General features: G+C 41.6%; 1 non-coding gene across 1 annotated transcript; it reads right to left on the bottom strand.

The window, feature by feature from the left end:
- Positions 1-268: 268 nt before the first annotated feature.
- Positions 269-15,157, bottom strand: LOC107395308 (Fc receptor-like protein 5). Its single transcript, XR_011519057.1, has 10 exons — positions 15,003-15,157; positions 13,768-13,835; positions 10,394-10,423; positions 9,993-10,253; positions 9,430-9,705; positions 9,070-9,345; positions 5,707-6,003; positions 2,476-2,742; positions 640-888; positions 269-444 (listed from the first exon to the last, which is right to left on the bottom strand). It is a non-coding gene; the product is annotated as an Fc receptor-like protein 5 (transcript).
- Between the last annotated feature and the right edge of the window lie 5,104 nt (positions 15,158-20,261).

Genomic DNA, 20,261 nt, shown 5'->3' with positions numbered 1-20,261 from the left:
CTCCATGGTTTGTGTCAGAGCTCTGACTGCTGCTCTCTGTCTGAATCAATCTAAAATATAATAAATAAAATATATTATTATATGTAAATATAATAAAAAGTATTAATAACATTCAGATGCTAAATATGTTGGAGATTAAATAAATCAGAATTTTTTTTACCAACCTGCAGCACAAATCTGTAAAAAAAGACATTTATGGTTAATTTATTTTATTGTTGAAATCCTCCTGCTGCTGTTTGTTTTATAACATCAAAATGTTTCTGTGTGTTTGATTAATGAAAGAGTTTTAGATGAACAATCTGATCCAGGATCAGCAGAAGGTCTCACCTTTAGAGTGTCTGCAGCGCCACAACAAGAGCAGGAGAATAATGAGGATGAGTCCAACAACTGGTCCAACCACCAACAGAACAGCAGATGGAGAACTGACAGGACAGGACTCAGATACTGTAAATAATAAATATTATAAATAATAAAATAATCAGTAATATGCAGGTTTTATGACATCATCTCTGTTTCCAGATCATCATACGAGCTCAGCAAACCCTCCAGCACATAAACACACTCAGTGTTTTCTTTGTTCCTCTAAAACAACAAAATCACTTCCTGAATAAAAGCATCAAGTGTTTTAATCCTGCTGACCTCTGACTGACATCCAGCTCTCTGGTGACTCCTCTCCTGAATGCTCACACTTGTAGAAACCTTCGTCTGACTTTGACACAGCAGAGATCTTCAGCTCCCCTCTGCTGTCTTGTTGGAGACGTTTGTTGTTGTGATAGAAAAACACATCAGAATGCAGTTTTTGTTCTCTCAGTCTGCAGCTCAGAGTAACAGGATCTCCCTCAGACACAGGATGGAGCGGACTCTCAAGGATCAAACCATCAGGATCAGCTGGAAAACAGTCAGAGAAGATGAAGCTTTACATCGGAGATCAGCTGGCCTTGCACTTTAGACAAACCATAGCAAGCTGGTGGCATGAAAGGTCAAGGTCAAGTTTATTCCTATAGCACATTTTTAACAGCTCACTGCCCCAAAGTGCTGTGCAACAAAACACAAATGAGAGCAGTCATTCAAATAAATCAAGAGACAGAAAAATAGTAAGAACAAATAAACTAAAACTGGCCTAAAACTCAAATGCCCAAGCCAACTCACATTAAAAGACATATTAAACTATGTGTCTAGAAATTTAAAATGCTCATGGGTATGTGCAGTCTTTCTGTGCAAGAGCAGGTTATTCCATTATATAGGTCTGGCCACAGAGAAGGCATGGTCACCAGCCCACTCAGAGAAGCTCGTGGAACATTTAAGAGGGCCTGGGAGCTAGAGCGTATGGACTTGGGTTAGGTATTCCTGTCCTCTTGTGCCACTCAGCAGGTGTGCTGATGCATTTTGAAATAATTGACAACGCCAAGGGAGTAATGGTCCAGACCCAGATAGAGGGAATTACAATAATCCAACTATGAGGAGACTAACAGCTGGATGACATGTTCAAAGACATCAGCAGGAAGGTTAGAATAGAATAGAATAGAATATTTGTTGTCTTCAGGCCCCTTTTATCCTGCTTAAAGAAAGTGGTTGGCCTCCTCACATGTCAGGCAAGTTAAAAACTGAGTTGATTACCTTTTCTGCTGTTCTAGTGACCCTCTGGAGACTCTTTTTGTCTGCTGCCAAGCAGCCAGCACACCACACAGGAACGAAGCATCCAAGAACACTTTGATGATCAAGAGCCTCAAGAAGTGAGGTGCTGGTGGGCTTTTTGACCAGAGCAGATATGTTTGACATCGTTTGGACTGTCGCACATGCTTTGAGTCGGTTAAACAGACTCCGACTAGTCTGGCAAGTCATCCCGTATATGTGAATATATAATCTGGCCACGGCCCACGATGGAGAAAGAGCTCAGTCGTGGGGTGGACTCTACGGTTGTCTTTCAAACTATATTCACACGCTGTTGGACAATGAACAATGTGACATACACACTGCTACGGATGTCGGTCAATGGGGCAGTCTGCCATACAGCATCAAAGAAGATGCAAAAACGTCCTTTTTCTAAATAAATGAGTTAAGTACCTCTATTTGTGCTTGACTCAAAGATAGGCCCAAGTCTAAATAGTGCAAAGTTGATGCTAAAGCCGCTTCAAATGAGCCGTCGCCATCTTACTCTGCACCGCCGCATCATCCCGCCCACCAAGCCAATAAAGTGCTGTGATTGACAAAACACAATACTGCTCAGCCCAATGGAGCATGGCTAGACTAACATGTGGAGCAAAATCTATTTTGCTTTGGGAAGTGTCCGTCTAGATTTCTAGGCCAGACTAGGCCAGACTATGACATCACCACTCTCAAAACGTAAAACGCAAATAAATTGGTTTAGCAACTTTGTGTAAAAGCAAAGATTTAAACATGTGTTCTCTAAGTATGACATATGCACAAAAAATGAAATGAAGTTAACAGAAAAAGTTTTTTTAAAGGAAAACATACGCTGTCCAGTGATGTTGACAGCATCGCTGAAATCTCCAGATCCAGTCTCACACCAGTGCTTTCTGCTATGAAGCCAGGTAATGTTACTGGTACACGGTGAGCTCTTCGTTTTTTTCCAGCCACAGAGTTCACGCAGGACTCCTCCTTCAGTAGCCATCATCACTCTCCACTCAGCAGACGTTCCTTCACAGCTCAGCGCGACAGACTCACAAGCGAAGTGTTGAGCCCTGTCAGGGCTCACCGAGAGAGACACGGCTGGAACGTGTCCTATTAAAACAGAAAGTCACTCATTTAGGCTCTGTACCGTAACAATAAAATGGCTTTTCTGTAATGAGTACCTGGATGAACAGTTTTATGATCCTAAATGGTCTGTATTTGACATAGCACCTTCTAGAGTCCCAGAACCCCCCAAGGCGCTTTACAACACAATCAGTCATTCACCCATTCACACACATTCACACCCTGGTGGGGATGAGCTACATCTTAGCCACAGCTGCCCTGGGCCACACTGACAGAGGCGAGTCTGCCGTTTACTGGTGCCACCGGTCTCTCCGACCACCACCAGCACCAGGCAAGGGGGGTTAAGTGTCTTGCCAAAGGACACGACAACGACAGACTGAGAGGGGCTTGAACCTGCAACCTTGCGATTAGGGGGCGAGCACTTAACTCCTGTGCTACCGTCGCACCGCCCTAAAGCAGTGGCTGGCTGTAGTTTGGTACCTGGGCTTTCAGTGCAGGTTTACCAACTAAATCCACCGCTGACGTTACAAGTATAAGCCACCAGTGTAATACAAATAGTAATATGGTATTACAGAGGTCTTGTTCAACGCACAAAGGTCTGGATTTGGTCTATGTATCCTTTCATAGCAGCAGGATGTTCGTAGAGTGCACCGAGGGTGGGAGGGGCCAGAAAAACTTTAGTGACGGATGTCTATCAACAAGCTGCTTAATGATATTCGGCTTTTCTAGAAAAGTTTGCCTTGAAAATGGAATTAAATATTTTCTCAAACCAAATCCATTTCTCCTCTGTCAGCCAGTGTTTGCATAAAATAAAAATAAAATTATAAAGTATGATTGTGTGCAGATCACCGAGGATTTAATGTGCTGGTAAAACAAGGTGGCATGACGTAGCTTGGACCATCCAATTGTGTCACGGTCCGTGGTGAGCCTCCTGCACGTAACCCTGTTTTCCTCTGAGCATTGTTTCAGGTGGGCGTGTCTGAGAGTCTCCAGCTGCAACTAATCCTGTCATCAAGGTCCAGGGGATTTAAGGAGCAGTGTGACACTTCACTTCGCCGGATGATTACTCTTTTTGGGTAGCTCTAGCTCTAGCTCTAGCTCTAGCTCTAGCTCTAGCTCTAGCTCTAGCTCTAGCTCTAGCTCTAGCTCTAGCTCTAGCTCTAGCTCTAGCTCTAGCCCTAGCCTTTTACCTGTCTCGATCCCGTGTTTTTCTAGTTCCTGTGCGCTTGTTTGATCTTATAAATTTTTCTGGATTTCCTGTTGCCAGAAAACCTTGAATACTCTTCCCTGCACTGCTCCAGGCTTCGCTCCACAACCCACCATCTCCATAACCAGCTTGGACTCCTGCAAACCAGATCACGCTGTCTCCTCCCCAGGCCGCCCGCTCTCAGCCGCTCACCTGCTCACACCAAACCTCTGCTCCTACCTCCCCTCTGGTTCAACGGTTGCTTCACCTTCTGGAGCCTTCCTACTCACCCGGACCTGACCTAGCCCTTCCTCAGCCTCTCACCACTACCTACTCTCCGTAAGCTCCCTTCTTAAGATTATCCCGTCATTCCCACCAAATACTCACTCTGTCTCCCTCCTCAGAATCTCCTCCTGGAATCTTGCTGCCAGCCTGCACGTCGTCTGTTCCCGTTTTTCCCGTTACTCTTCATCTAATAATAAAGACGTTTTTTACGTACTCACCAGTTCTCAGTGTTGTGATTCTGCGTGTCGTGGGTCAAGAAACTGCCACCCACCATGACAAATTGGAGGACAGAAAATGAAGAAACGAGTCTCACGTGTGAGCTGCTCAGTAGTTGACTGCCAAACTCAACACGTTTTTGTTCTATCAAAAGGCCCAACTACGAGGGACCAGTGGTTAAACTTTACTTTTTAACAGCGCTGTTCCCAAAACCCTCCCCACTATTTTCTGTCTGTGCTAACCATTTTACAATTCAGATCATCTTCAACTCAATCAGGGCCGTATCAAGGCATTTTGGGGGCCAAGGCAGAGTAGGCCCCTGCCAGGTGTTTTGAGTTGAGGTGCTTTTTGTTGACCTGGTCGCTAGGAATTACTGGTGGTCCCTCATTCCAGAGGCAAATCTAGGGGAGATCGTGCATTTGCGGTCCTTGCTCCAACTTTGTGCAACGGTCTACCTTTGACTGTTAGGCTGGCGCCTTCCTTCCAGATGTTTGTCACGTCAGAAGGCTCATTACTATGTCCATTCACCACTGGGGACTGCAATTTTGTCTTTATTTAAATTGTTTAACAATTGTTCTCATGTGTTTATGCTGTTTTATATTCTGTTTATATTGGTTTTATTTGCTTATTGTGTTCAGCACCTTGGGCTTCTGCTAAAGATTGTGGAAGGTGTTCTGTAAATGAATAAATAAAATGTTATGCTTTTTTATATTAGCTGTTGCACTACATTCCAAAGTTAAGAATTTGTGTTTATTGATCAAGCTACATCACAGAAGTGCTCTTGTTAACAGCGTTGTTAAATGTTCAAATAAAGTTAATTCAATAAAAAATAAGTAAAATCCTGGATTTGTTTCCTGGCTTGCTTTTTACTTATCGGATCGGGACTCAGTATTGATAGATGCTCAAAATCAAATTACTCAAACTCTGAGGCAAAAAATATATAAACTGATTGGGACATCCCTAGAATCAAACGTCTATATGTCATTATTTTAAAAATGGATAATGTGACCTCTGGCTGCGAGCAAATGCTCCCTCCTCAGAGTACATCTGAATGCAGCAGCGATTTATTCCATTTCCTACTTAAACTTCTGCTCTTTTCTGACATCCACCGTCTTGTTGAACCTAACATCTTCAGTCAAGTAAACATAATTAGAGCTCATTAGTTAAAAAAGGTTTAGAACATAAATAAAATTCATGATTTTATCATGTCAGACAAACAACTAACTTTTTAGACTAAAAATGGCAACAAATCTAAGCAAACCATAACTTCTACTCACTGAGAGAACAGACAGAAACAAACTGACCTGCAGACCAAAACACATTTGTTTCACTGTAACCAGAGTAAATCTCTGGTTCTCCTCTTGCTGCTCTGCACACGTATCCTGCTGTTTGTTTCTGTCCACGAATGATGAAGTAGTTCTCTCTAGTCCCCTTGGTGCTACCAGGCAGCAGATTATAGCTGTAGGACCTGCTTGATGGATCAGGAACAGCTTCATACCAGAAGAATGTCCATCCTGCAGATGGAGCCTCACAGCTCAGAGTCACTGAGGCTCCAGGACTCAGCCATGATGGAAACACAGAGAGGACAGGCTGAGTTGTAGCTGTTGGAGAGAGATGATCTCACAATCAAACATCAGGTCTCATCCACTTTGAATAACTGGTTCATTTTTATCCTCAGATGTTTTCATCACTGATCTGAACAAGAAGAGGAAGATTGTTTTAAACTTCTCTTGAAATCAATTTTAGAGAAAAAAAGTTGTTTAATTAAAATACATCTAATATTTGTAAAGCACGTACATTTGATGAACTAATGCATATATCAGATAGCAGTAGCGGTTTTAGGCACGGGCAGACAGGGCAGTTGCCCGGGGCAGCATTTTTTCATGACAGAAAAGGGGCGCACAAGCGCTGAGTAAAAAATAAAAAAAGAAAGAAATCTGCGCCGCACCGAGGTTTTCTATTCTATCTGTCATATCACAGTGTCTGGATTGGAAACAGCAAGTTGGCGCCCCCTGCAGCTGCAGGCGCTCCTGCTGACTGAGAGGGTTCAGGTGCACCGTGTGTGTATGAAGAAGGGGGGGGGGGGCGGGGGGGGGTTCACCTCTGGGTCTTCCCAAATGAAATGAGCGGGTAGGGGCTGAATCAACTGTATTAACATGGCTAAAGTCAATCACATCTTGATGCTCTTCCATTTAACGCACATTTCATTCATAATATCATAAACACAGGCCTATCATTCTTTCAGGTTTTTCTGAATTGTGTGAAATGACCAAATAAAAAAGGAAAAAACAAAACGATTTTGTGGTCCCCCCCCCCCCCCCCCATCAAGGTCAAATTGTTTAGTCCTGACTAAAGGAAACTTATTGAGTCAAGAGCCAAACAGAAGAGATGAACATAAAAAGGCTAAAACCACCAGGTGCCCCATTCAGGAAAAAAAAAAAAGAAAAAAGAGGAGAAAGATAAAGGTATGTACCTCTCATGATGCATGTTTTCAATTTTTATAACCAATTAACTGGGATTTTAACGGTTACATTCGGTCAACTAATTGCTAACAGAGCTAACAGGGCTGAAATATTGAAACAAATATTCGAACGGTTTGAAAAAATTCCTTGAATCATTTTTTACTGATTCAAACTAGGATTTGTTAAATGCTCGCTGCAGCCTGTGGCCTGCCTGGACAACAACAAACACATGTTGATCATGTTCACATAATAATAAAACAACTCTACAAGCAGAAGAAAACTCCCCAGTCACCACTAACTATCCTGTTTATTTATTGCAGATGGCTGCACTGATTATTTTTACATGATTTGTTCTGTAAAAGTTGGCATTTTTGGTAGTCTACAGTTGTTTTATGTCAGTTTAAATTACAATTTCAGAGGCAATTCTAAAATATTATGGATAATGATAAAGATCTATTGGAGATCTACCCCATCTTTTGGACTGCTCTGTCAGTCACTGTGGCTCCAGCTGAGAGGAGCTTTTCAAAACTTGATCAAGTCATACCTGAGGTCAACTATGTTTCAGGGGCGGCTCACTAACCTGGCTGACATCACCTTCACTTCCCACCAGAACTAATCGTTTCTTCAGATTTGCTGGTTCTGAGCAATATTCCACATTACACCATTCTCCGTCTCACTCACCTTAGTTACACCATACATTTAGTGTTAAAGTTAGTCCAGTTTTAATTTGTTTAGTAATAAATCTTTAAACTCTTAAAACTTGACTCTCTCTTCTGTTGTCTCTGAATTAATACGAAGTGGTTACATAATCCCTGCAATAAAAAGTTCTAATCTTCTGGTTAAACAGTACCCACAGATCCATAAGGTGGATTTCATTTTAACTATGGAATCTTATGTCTTATGGCTCATTAAATAACATGTAAATTAAACCATTACAATTATTAGAGAACAGAAGAGGCTAAAGACGACCATCAGTCTACCTCAAACAGGGGCATCATTTTCCTCCTTAGTAAAGCCAATTTAAAGTCAGTCACATCCCCAGGGAGCACGGTGCTTCTGCAGAATTAATTGAAGTGTATTTTCTACGTTCCTGAATAATGTATGCTTTCATAAACACTCTAAGGTTATTTCTAACTAAAATGTATTTTTCTTTACCAGTTTTCAATATTTAATGTTTGGTCAGGTTACTTACTTGTTTGATAAACTTTAGTTAGATGTCTGATTTTAACACTGAGCAGTGCACATAATTAAGATTTAACAGTTAAATTCGAAGTTCAGAAATTCATTCAGCTTCCGAAATTTTGCAAACAAACTGATGTTATCTGTGACATTTTTGCATGAAAACAAATGGTAAATGACCTATATTTGTATAGCACCTTCTTAGGGTACTAACCCCCCCCCCCCCCAAGGTGCTTAACAACACAATCAGTCATTCACTGCCCTAGCCACAGCTGCCCTGGGGTGCACTGACAAAGGTGAGGCTGCTGATCACAGGTGCCACCGGTCCCTCTGACCACCACCAGCAGACAAGGGGGGTTAGGTGTCTTGCTCAAGAACACAACAGCAGCATTCTCAGGTCAGAGTCGGGATTAAACCTGCAACCCATTCTACCTCCTGAGCTACAACAAGATAGACATGGGTATTCGGCAATAGAAAAACCAATATCGGCCGACCTCTAGGGCTCTCATACACTGTGGGTAAAGCCCAGACAACAAGAATACCGATCCCTGCTCGGCGCATCTCACTTGGAATGCCTTTAGTTTTATAACTGAGCCAAAACACAGTGTTAGGGATTGTATCAATATGTTTATAAATAACCCATTTCCTGTAGTCGAAGAGAGAAGGAGACAATGAGACAACAAGTCAACCAGTTATAACTGTGGCATATGCACGAGGCAAAATGCCCCGAACATCTGGTCACGGACTTTATTTAAACAGAAAGATAAGAATGGGAGTGAGGTCATTGTGTGAGGGAGAGAGACAGTGTGTGTATGAGTGAGACAAGAATGTGTGTGTGTGTGTGTGTGTGTGTGTGTGTGTGTGTGTGTGTGTGTGTGTGTGTGTGTGTGTGTGTGTGTGTGTGTGTGTGTGTGTGAAGAACAGTGTGTGGGTGTGTCTGAGTGTGAGAATGCTTCAGGACATTTGTTAACAGGATTAAAGCAATGAAATATGAAATTTCCATAACACATAGAAAAAAATACTCACGTAAAACTGACAATGTGATGGTTTCACTCCACTTTGTAGAAGAATACAAGTCATCTCTGCGTCTACACAGACACCTGTAGTCTCCACTGCTGAGCTCAGAGACAGTGAAGCTCCACTGTTTCCCGTTGGTCTGGTGTAGAACTGATTTCTGTCTTTTCCATTCACACGTCCACTTGATGGTTTTTCCTCCATAAACCACACATGTCAGACTGATCTTCTCACCACTGAAAAGCTGAGGCCACGCTGGTTCTCGTGACACAACAGGTTTGTTGGAAACTGATTCCATTAGAAAAGAAACAGAAACATTATGTCGCAGAAATCATAACAAGGAATGTTTGTTTTGAAGATGATAGAACTCACAGGTTACATGGATCCTGATCTCATAACTAAAATCAGTGTAGAATACTGGATTTCCTCTCTGTCCTCTACACCGATAAATTCCTCCTCGTGTTACATTGATAACTCGGTTTTCTTCATTATTATTTGGTGTAACATCAGCTTCATTAGAGTCTGAGATCTGTCTGAACCACTGGTATCTCCAGTCAGCAGAACTCTCCACAGAGCAGCTCAGAGTCACATGACCTCCTACTGGTATGGTGGTTGGACCTGATGTCACTCTGGCTGCAAGTCGTTGTGCTTTTTATTACAAATGGAAAACTTACATTAATTCAACAGATTTTGCAAGATGACAAGTAATGAAAAAAATAGAGAATGTTCAGTAAAATCAGACTTTGAGGTTTGTTTTCATCTGTAGCTCCAGTATGAGTCATGTGATGTTTTACTTTTAACATTTAATTTCTCATATTTATATCAATATTAGATCATTTATACAAACTTATGTTCCAATCTAATTGGCTCAAAAGATACAGTTTTACAATAATGTGAGTAAATGTAGTAATGCTAATAAAACACTGAGGACTCACCTGATACAGTTATGAAGACAGTGTTACTGCATTTATATAAAAGCTGCTGTCGACCACAGCATCGATAATTACCACTGTCATATGTATGTAGAACATCTATACTGTAGCTTTGGTGTGAATTATAGGGAATATGTTGTTGACCATTCTTGTCAATTCTGTACTTCCAGGCAGAGTTTTTTCCTTCATTCATGTCACATATGAAGGTCACAGATTCTCCATCAAAAAAAGTCAAAACGTTGGGCTCTAAGGTCAGTACAGCCTCTAGAACACAACATAAAGGTTACAATATGGAGCACCTGTGCAAGTTGTGGTTTAAATACTTAAAAAAGTCAAATTCAATTATAGATTTACAATAAACATTTGTTTTAAAAATGATGCAATAAATGTATTTAAAAGCAAACCTTGAGGGATTCCATTGTGGAAGACTGAAACTGCAATGAAAGTGGAAATATTAAAACTTCAAAAAAATTATGTGTAGATAACAATTACATAATTTATTCTTTAGCACAAGCCCAGACTAAGACAATTTTATTCTAGTTACATTTTTAACTTCCTGTGAGAATCACAACAGAGTATTAACCATGAAACACTGCCACCTTATTCAAAAAGAGTACAAGGCGAGGCAAGGTAGCTTTGTTTGAAAAACACAGGAGTGGGGAACCCTGGTCCTCGAGGGCTGGTTTCCTGCATGTTTTTGCTCCAACACTTCTGATTCAGTGGTTGATTCACCTGTTTTGCAGCTCTTCAAGCTCTGTAGAAGCCTGCTAATCACCTGCTGATTGAAATCAGGTGTGTTGAAGCAGGGTTGAAAATAAAATGTGCTGGAGAGCGGCCCTCGATGGACCAGGGTTCCCCAGGAAACAGCAGAGAACATCTCAGCTGGTAGAAGCTAACCTTTAGCATTAGCAATTCCCCTACATGGCAGAATGTTCCAGTCTTGTGTTATTTGTGTAGAAAAAACATCAACATTGCAAACGAGTGGTTGGGTCGCATTGCTGTTATGCAATCTGAGGTGAGATGTCCAAATATCAGGAATAAGACTCCATCTGAAGCTCAGCTGTGACGTGGCTCACTTCTATTTCCTGGAAATGGTTCACCAGTATATTCGGTAGCACTGCACTCATTGGGGGAGCTGACGGAGGATGCAAAATCAAGGACTGATGCTGACATGGCTTTGTTGCTACTGCACTTGTGTTGATGTGTTCATGTATTTAGCAGACGCTTTTGTCCAAAGCGACTTACAGGTGTGTTACGGCCACCGCCGTTTTGGAGCCCCAGTGTGTGTGCAGCGCTTCCTTGGCCCAGGGTGTGCCGTTTCCCTGTTCAGCAGTGCAGCACCTTGGACAGCTGCCCTTGGGAAACAACCAGCTTTCATCCAGGACCATGGACAGCACCAGGGCAGCAGGCACGCCAGCTGGGTCGTTTTACCTCATCAGCTGGCCCTTCAAAAGCAGCCAGCTGGAGCTCATCAAGGAAAAGAAATTGTTTGTAGGTTGCAGCAGCAACTGATGTTCTCTTCCCTTGCGGTTCTTGGCCCAGTCTAAACCTTTTGCAGTTTTGTGCTTACTGCTAGCGAGAGAGTAGGTAGGATTTTTGAAGTTTGGACAATTTCATTTAATTTGGTAATCTTAGTTTGGTTTGTCCTTTAGACAAACCTTGGTTAATTACCTGGTGGGGGTTTTGCCCTTTGTGGATTTCCAGTCCCCTTTTAATAAAGGAGAGTAATTTTAGGATTTTCGGTGCCTGGACGTTCTCAGTTAATGTGGTAATCTTAAATTGGTTTAATTTCTAGGTGACGGTTTTGCAGCGACCCCCCCCCCCCCCCCCCCCCCTTGGATTTCCAGCCCATTTTAATAAACACTTGAAGACAAGGACAATTTGAGTTTGGTTTTGCTTTGTCATGCCTTTTTTCCCCTCTTTAGGGCGAACTTACGTTAGACTCGTCCATTTTATGTTGCCCCCTCCTCACCTTCCTAGCTGAGCCCACTGTAGGGGTGTACCATTGTGATAATTGGCATGTTGCCCTTGAGTCTAACAACAACAATAACAACAACAATTTGTCATCAATCATGGAGGGGAGGGAACAAGGAGTGGACAGTAGAGAGGGGGAAGGGTGCAGGCAAGGTGCTAGTTACGAAGATGCTCTCTGAAGAGCAGGGTCTTCAGGAGTTTCTTGAAAATTGAAAAGGATGCCCCTGTTCTAGTAGTGCTTGGTAGATCATTCCACATTTGTGGAACGATGCATAAGAAGAGTCTGGATTATCCTGAGCATGGTGTAGGCACTGCTAGCCGACGATCCTGTGATGACCGCAGCAGCCGGGCCGAGACGTAAGCCTTTACAAGAAGATTCAGGTAGATGGGAGCCGTACCATCTCATACTTTGTATGCTAGTGTTCGTAATTTGAATTTGATTTGTGCTGCTAGCGGTAGCCAGTGGAGCTTAATGAACAGAGGGGTGACGTGTGCTCTTTTTGGCTGATTGAAGACCAGACGCGCCGCTGCGTTCTGGACCATTTGAAGAGGTCTCAGTACAGCCTGGAAGACCAGTTAGAAGGTCATTGCAGTAATCGAGGCGGGAGATGACAGTAGATTGCACCAGGAGCTAGGTGGCATGTTGTGTTAGGTATGGTCTGATCAGAGCACTTGTAAGTAATAATATTTTTTGTCTAAAAGTCAGGATCTTTTTTTCATGGCTTATTTAGTGTCAGTTGGTTTGTGTTAACATTAGCTCATTGTTAGTGCTAGCTACAGCAGGCTGTGGCAGGGTTGATTACCACAGTTGTAATTCCATTGTCAATCAGAAGGAAGGAGATGCGGGAAACAGTGTTGCCTTATCACTGTTCATTCACGAGCACTGAAAAACACCTAGATCATGCGCCTAAATAAAGATAAAGGTAATAAAATCCTGGACAAGCCCCCATATGTTACCCCAGGTACCCTAGCCACCTAGACACAGTATTGTAAAATTAATGCAAAGGTAAGGTACATTTACACTCGGGTAAGTTTGGTCTGGGCCGGCTGGGGTCTTTGCGATTACATTACTTTGCCGTTATCTGTGCATTGTTTGTGTGGAGACGACCATTTTTTTCTGCCCTGCTTCCCTGCTGTTTGTTGTGGTCTCTGATTGGTATGAGTAGAATCAGCCAGTGGCGGCTTCCTACATGTAAGATTCATTAGCAATCTAGAAGCAGTGAGGTAAATGTTTTCTTTGACTGTTCTTCAGACCGAGCTGCAGCGTGAGGATTGATGGTGTGCGATGAGTGTTCGTGGAACAAGGACTGATTATGACCTTGCTTTGTTGCTACTCAGTGAGAAGAGTAGGAAGGTGTGTGTTTCATGTGTACTAATTTGTGGTGCTTAGGGAAGGACATCATGGACTTCTCCCTGCCACTAGCAGAGCCCAATGTCCACACCCCTGCCACTAGCAGGGCCCATTGTCCACACATATGGGCACATGCCTGAGAAGGCTGTATAAACTATTTCTGGCTGCATGGTGGTGTCTCCATGCCACCCAGGGCAAGCTGACCAAAGTGTTAATGGGCCTTAACATAATAAAATAAATAAATTAGGGATGAGGATAAAATATCTTATCAAACAGCTGGTGAAAGGACAAAAATTTATAAATAAAAATCTGAGATCTAATTGTGGATTTTTTAAGACAGTGATCATTTTCATACACTTCACGGTCAGAAATATACTATTAAAATTCTTATCAAAATTTTGTCATTTTCAGTAAATTTTTCTTGATCTTCTAAATTCATTTCAACATACTTACAGAACAACAGCAGCTCAAGAAGCAAAGTATGTCCCATCTTCATGCAGATATCAACTACTGGAAAGGTCCTGTTTTCAGGTGGAGGGAAACAAGTGTGTTAAAGAAAAAGCAGAAGTGGGGAAATCAAAATGATGACACATCTAATGCAATTTATAGGTGCAAATATTTTCTCAACATCCTCTGCCTTTACGAACTTCCTTTTAGTGTGTACACAACGAAACGGGGGTTGACTTCAGCACATTTTGACAAGAAGTTATCATGTTTTAACACAAATGTTGTCTATGGATAATAAATGATGATAAATGACCTGCACTTGTGTAGCGCCTTTCAGTGGCAGAGGACTCCAAAGCGCTTTACACTGCAGTATCATTCATCCATTCACACACTGATGGTGATGTGCTACTATGTAGCCACAGCTGCCCTGGTCAACCCGCTCTATGGGGAGAAAAAAATCTCAAAAGTTCTGTATGTGCATATCTAGATTTGTGCATGTGTATCTAAATTTGTGTGTGTGTAACTCTTGATTTGTAACTTGTGTTTACATTTTTGTGTGTAACTTCAGCTCCTACACATACAAATCATTGAATACACACACACAAATCACCTGGTAAACACGGACAAAACTACATTACACACAGATCAGTTTACAAGCACAAAAATCTCTTTGAGACTCTCTTCACACCTGACTAATTTGTGCGTACATGGTGCGTTTGAATGCTGGGTAGAAGCTGGGAAATCCAAATTTCCTTTGGATTTAGTCTAAACTTGTGTTGACAGGCCAAATATGTTTTTCTGTGGAACAATATAGTATCTCAGGATCCTATATTTATAAAAGATAGACCAACATTTAATTTTTTATAATCTCAATTTTTTTTATTTAGACATATGTGTTTGTGAGCCATGACTAATAAATGGTTAATTAATCTTGATACTCACGCACAAATCTAGATACATACACACAGATCTTTTGAGACTTTTTTCTCCCCATAAGCTACTATTTTGGTCATGAATGCTGTTATTAACTCTCTGTAAAGTGAAAAGTGCTTTTACTTGCTGTTGTTTGACCTTGTATTTTTTCCATTGGATAAAATATTTGCAAAGAACATGTTTAGAGATTCAACATTACTGAATGGCTGTTATATATTAAAGTCAGTATCTTTATCAAGTTAACTTTACAGACACTAATGAAAGTGATTATAATCCCACAAAGAGAGAAAAACATGGTTTTTACTCACTTTTTTATTCTGCATTGCACTTTTTTCCATCCACAAACCATCATCCAACAGGCACTTGATCATAACAAATGTACTTTAAAGCTGACCTTCAATAATAGAAATGACTCCAACACTCCACAGTTGAACCTTTCTATGTCTCCACATAGTGGCTGAAACTCTGGTTTTAGGTCTGGTGGAAACCTCGCCCACAGGAAGTGAGTAAACACCTTTAAACCAGAAATGCTTAAGCTGAAGTGAGCCAAGCCCCACAGCAAACCTGCCCTTTTGTGGTTGACTCTTAAAACAGGTTTTTATACATTCAATAATCAAAAATGGGAAAATGAAGAATCCAAAGTTTGTCAGTACTTAAGATTTCATTCAAATTCACACAGAACAAACTCAAATTGTCTCCTTAAAAACAACAAATTGTGTTTACAGAGCTGCACAGTCAGCTGTGGATAGGACAGAGTTAAGCTTGGGTTAATTTAGTTAGAAACCAAGCGAATCTGCCCACGAGTGGTTTAAATCAGCTTACTTGAGTAAAAAATGTACGCTAAAACCCAAATGTTATCTTTAAGGATACAAATATGTTAATTTAATAACCTGGCAAGCAATTCTATATAAGTGTACATGTTTGCAGAGCAAAATCCTTTTGCTCCTGCAACAGAAAACACAGTCCATCATTTTACCAAAGAAAGCATGAAAAAACTTTCAAAAACTTGACAGATTACAGAATTCACACATATCACAACTGATGCTGAGAAGGCATGAAACTGTCAAAAAGAGTAATAATATATAGTACATTGAACCCATCTAAATGTCAATAAAAACAATGAGCAAAACTGCAATTTAAGAAGCTGTGGAATGTAAGGAGTGTCCTCATTTAAAGCTATAGGAAACACTGATTAAAGAGCAACTCAGTCGGATATAAAATTTGACCTGTTTGACTTTTTGTGCATCTGCATTTTGAAAAATAAAATTGGCGGGGTTGAAAACAGCCTTTTTAACTTATCTTGTACAACATCTTATAAAAATATGTTTTTTTTTTCCAGGATTCAATGAAGTTTCTAGATTTGTATCTTGTAATAAAACAGTAGCACGCAGCTATGCAGCATCGTTATAAAGAGCTGTTCCTGATCTCATCAGAATAAGTTGTTCCATGTGATGCTGCAGGACTCCTCTTTCCTGTAAATGGAGAACAGATCTGTCAAATGATCTTGCCCTTTTAATTAACATCAAAATGTATTATACCGGTTGTGTTTATGTGCAAACAATGTCTGTATAACATCTATTACTATTGTAGCGATTAATCTACACACTAGAATCAACACTGTTGCAATTCAGCTGGAGATTCTGAGAATGGCCGAGCACATCAGCATATGAGCTTACATCATGTATAAATATCCAAGATACTTATATAATCAATAGAAACTCATATCCCAATTCACTTAGTCTATTTTTAATCCAGAGATTAATGTTTAGTTTAAGATAATTAAATTTAATAGCAAACGTTTATTTTGAATCAGAAGCTAGGAATCTTTGTTTTTCAATAACCAGAAATATCATACCCTTCTGTGTTTTCAATTCAATAATGAGGCAAGTTTAAAAATGATGAAATTTTATTACTAACAATTTTAAACTTAAAGATTTGAACGACAATTCATGGATGACAATTTAATGACAATTTTTAACAGCTTTGATATTAAACTTGTTTTAAAAGGACAAACCTGTGGCTGGATGGAAGCTAAATTGGAAATTAAGAGTTTGGATGCGTGAATGGAATTCTCAGAAGATTTCTTTCAGAGAGAGAAAAAGCGTTCTGGATGGAAATGATGTTTTGCAGCTAACTGAGTCTTTCACTTAGAGAAAACAGCATCAAATGCATTCTGTGTGCTACCTCGCCCAAACAGGAGACCCTCTTGTGGATCTGGAGGTCAGGAGGATGGTGTTTCATCCAGGGTACTCGGTCTGGCAGAGAAGACGCGAGAGAACCGACCCTCTGGTCCAGAGATGTCGCCGGGTACACAGTGTCGAGCGTTTGGCTTAACTGTTTAGAAATGTCTTGTCTTAACTTAACTCAGAAATCAATAACTCCGGGAAGAGTTTTCGTCATCTGGTTACAGTTACGTTTATTCTTAGCTATTCTTGTCGGCGTGACAGAACAGCTTGGCAGAGGGTCAGGGCGGCCGTCCCGTCTCCTCAGGATGATGTTGGTTCAAGAACTGAACTGAAGCTGGTGATGGTTAGTTTACAAAGCTCTCAGAACACACCCCGTCTCTCAGCTAGAAAGCTTTGGTCATGAGTCAAAAACATGTGTTGGCAGTTATTGCTTAGATGAACTCTGTGTTAGATGGATAAGGTGGAAGTGACCTTCATTGCTGAACACAATACTGTTATCACTCATAGTCATAATTAATCATTATTATACCCATTATTATACTCAGCCTCATCCCGAGTGCTGGTGCCCACTTCCAATTTTGAACTGCCCTTAGACAAAGAGGGCTGTGGGGTGAAGAGGGGTGGTGTGGTGGCATCAGCTGGCGTAGGCCAGATGATGCCTGCAATGCCCACTCACCACAGCCACGAATGCACCTTATCAACACGCACCAACAGTGTATTGGAGCAGGCGGAGGGTGACTAGGGGTCTTAGCACACCTCTGTTGTCACTTGGCTTCCCGGGGCTGGAGGCAAGGAGGGGGATCTGGCCATCTGGCTGGGGTCTGGGGTGGTGGGTCGGTTTGCTCAGCATTGGGCGGGGGAGCCTGCTCATCAGCACCCCAGCAGAAAGGGTCGAACTCTGGGAACCGGTGATGGTTGTACCCTTTGTGCAGCAGTACCAGGACCAGAGTGAATAGGGTGTGTATGGGGAGTGTGAGTAGGTATCTAGCATTCATTTTTGTAAGTCTTAGGTTGTATGTGTATGTGTGAGCATGAGGGAGGGAGTGTGTGACTGTCTGTGTATGGCTGAATATGTCAGGTGGGGTCTTGGACTCCTACCCTCTCCTGAGACTTCTTGTGCTACTACACATCTTCGCCTCCTCTCCCCCTGCCACATTTGGTGTGGAGCGTGGTGCCTTAGTCTGCCTGAGTGTTCGTGGCTCCCGGGTCAGGGGGTTTAAGATTTTTGGAGTCTGCCTGATTAATCCCGGTGACTGCCTGGTGGGATCTGAATCCATGGGCTCGCTTGGGCTGGTCGCCCCTGGATCCCGGGTCGCTGGGTTCCAGGCTCAGCCGGCTTGGGGGTGGGAGGCTGCGGGCGGGCCTGTGGGCTTGCCGCTGATATCTCCAGGGGACTCTGCCGGCTGCTGGTTGTGGCCCACCAGGGCAATCCACTGTGCCTCTTGAGGGGGTTAGGGGCTTTTCTGGCTACAGTCTCCCTGCGGTCCCTGTGCTCTGGGGCAGCTCCTGAATCTCTGGGACTTGGAGCTCCTTCCATCTCCTACTCATCTTTGGGGGGCAGATCTGTTGCCCCTCACACTTTCTATTGGATGTTCCTATAGAGAAACCTTACATATACAAGTGCGGGTACGCACACAGGTACTCACATGGTGCTCTCATAAGAACGGTCTTGGGCACGTTCAACACGTCTTAAGGTTGTGGCTGGCACTAAATGCACTGTGATTTATTATCGTGTGATTGTTCAGTAAAACAATGTTGACTTTATAATTCCTCATTAGGTTGATGCAGTTATAGCTTGCTCAGTTGTATTGTTGTATATCCCCATTATTATTATTATTATTTTCTTTTTAGTTTGTCTTTCTCTTTCTGCAGGTCTAGAAGCAGACTCTTGTTTATCATTGACAGTTTATTTTTGTGGAACCCCCCCCCCCCCCCCCCCCCCGTGTTTCTTCCTTTCTCTTTCACCTCTGTCTCCGTGTCTGGTCGAAATTACAAAGCATTCAAAAAGAAATAACAATAAAGTTTTAAGTATCAGGCGTGACATTAAAGCAGAGGCTTTGATGCTCCACCTGAGAGTGAATCTGTAAGGCTTGTCACCAGCATTCAGACATTAATTCTATTTGATTCACAGCCAGATAGGACACGGGATATTAAAAAAAAAGATGTTTGGTTGCAACAACAGAGCATTTTCATCCACCACCCTGAAGTAAAATAGGATGAACTTACATTTCCATTAATACAGGGAGCAACTTTACAAAGCAAGGACATAATATAGTTATTTGTTAGGTATAAAGGTACAATAACACAACAGGTATGCTTCTGTGAGATCTAATAAAATTTATAAATTAAGTAGTAACAACTGCTAATTAATGTTAATATTAAGTAATGCATCAATAAGCACACACACACCCCTGGCTCTTTGTCCTAACCTTAAGGACACGTATTACTGAACAATGTTGGGAACGTTAATAATGAAATATTTTGTTTATTAATGCTTAATAATGCACTAAGAAACATGATGAAAGGGCCACTTATTGTAAAGTGTTAGCTGAAATCCTAAAGAAGATAATTTTTTTAATGCCTTCATTTGACATTAAAGGAGCAATATGTCAGAATTCTACAGTTAAATAATCACAAATTCTAATGTCTCGGTCATCAGGCGCGTTGCAAGCTTTTTAAAAGTGTGGGGGATGTTGTCTGTGCCTAAAATAATTTCATGTTATTCATCTTGTTAGTTTAATTTCCATAATAGTTGAGCAGGTGCAAATTTTAGACGTGTCACTCGTGTCTCCGTTTTAAACATGTTTAAACTGTTCAGAATACAAATCCAGGCTCTGTCTCGTTAGATTGGTGCAACTAAAGTTTGTACTGAATAAAACTTTACATTAAACCATGTTGAAAAGGTAAGAAAAGGATCCGATTAAGTCGTTTTTTTCCTCATTTACAGTCACGTAGTACAGCGCAGTGCGCGTGGCTCTGGGGTTAATCAAATTTAGTTGTTTCTCTTTGCAACAATCTTCACAAGAAGGCAAAACAGTTAAATGGCAGGTTACAGATATTTACATTTGACTGTTTATTTTGACGGATAAACTCAAGGATGTTGGTTGTTTTGAAAGAATTACCCTGACACATACAGATGAGCTGACATTTTAATCGTTAACGCACATCGCGGAGGTAACTAAATCAATCAAGAAAAGATTCCCATCAGAACATCAGAGCTTTATACTGGACACTGTGCTCTGCGCGGATCGGAGTGCACACGGTGGACAGTGAGCTGAAGATCTGTAGATGGGTTCGGAGCGCAGCGTAGACAGCGCATGCGGTAAGACTTCCTCCAACTGAAGCGGTCTAGGCTCTCCTGTTGTGTATCCTAGCGCCCTC

This window comes from Nothobranchius furzeri, chromosome 2, assembly GCF_043380555.1.
Source record: "Nothobranchius furzeri strain GRZ-AD chromosome 2, NfurGRZ-RIMD1, whole genome shotgun sequence".
In the NCBI taxonomy this organism is placed as follows: Eukaryota; Metazoa; Chordata; class Actinopteri; order Cyprinodontiformes; family Nothobranchiidae; genus Nothobranchius; species Nothobranchius furzeri.
The sequence above is the reverse complement of the archived record's forward strand: the minus strand, read 5'-3'. Positions and strand labels throughout refer to the sequence as shown.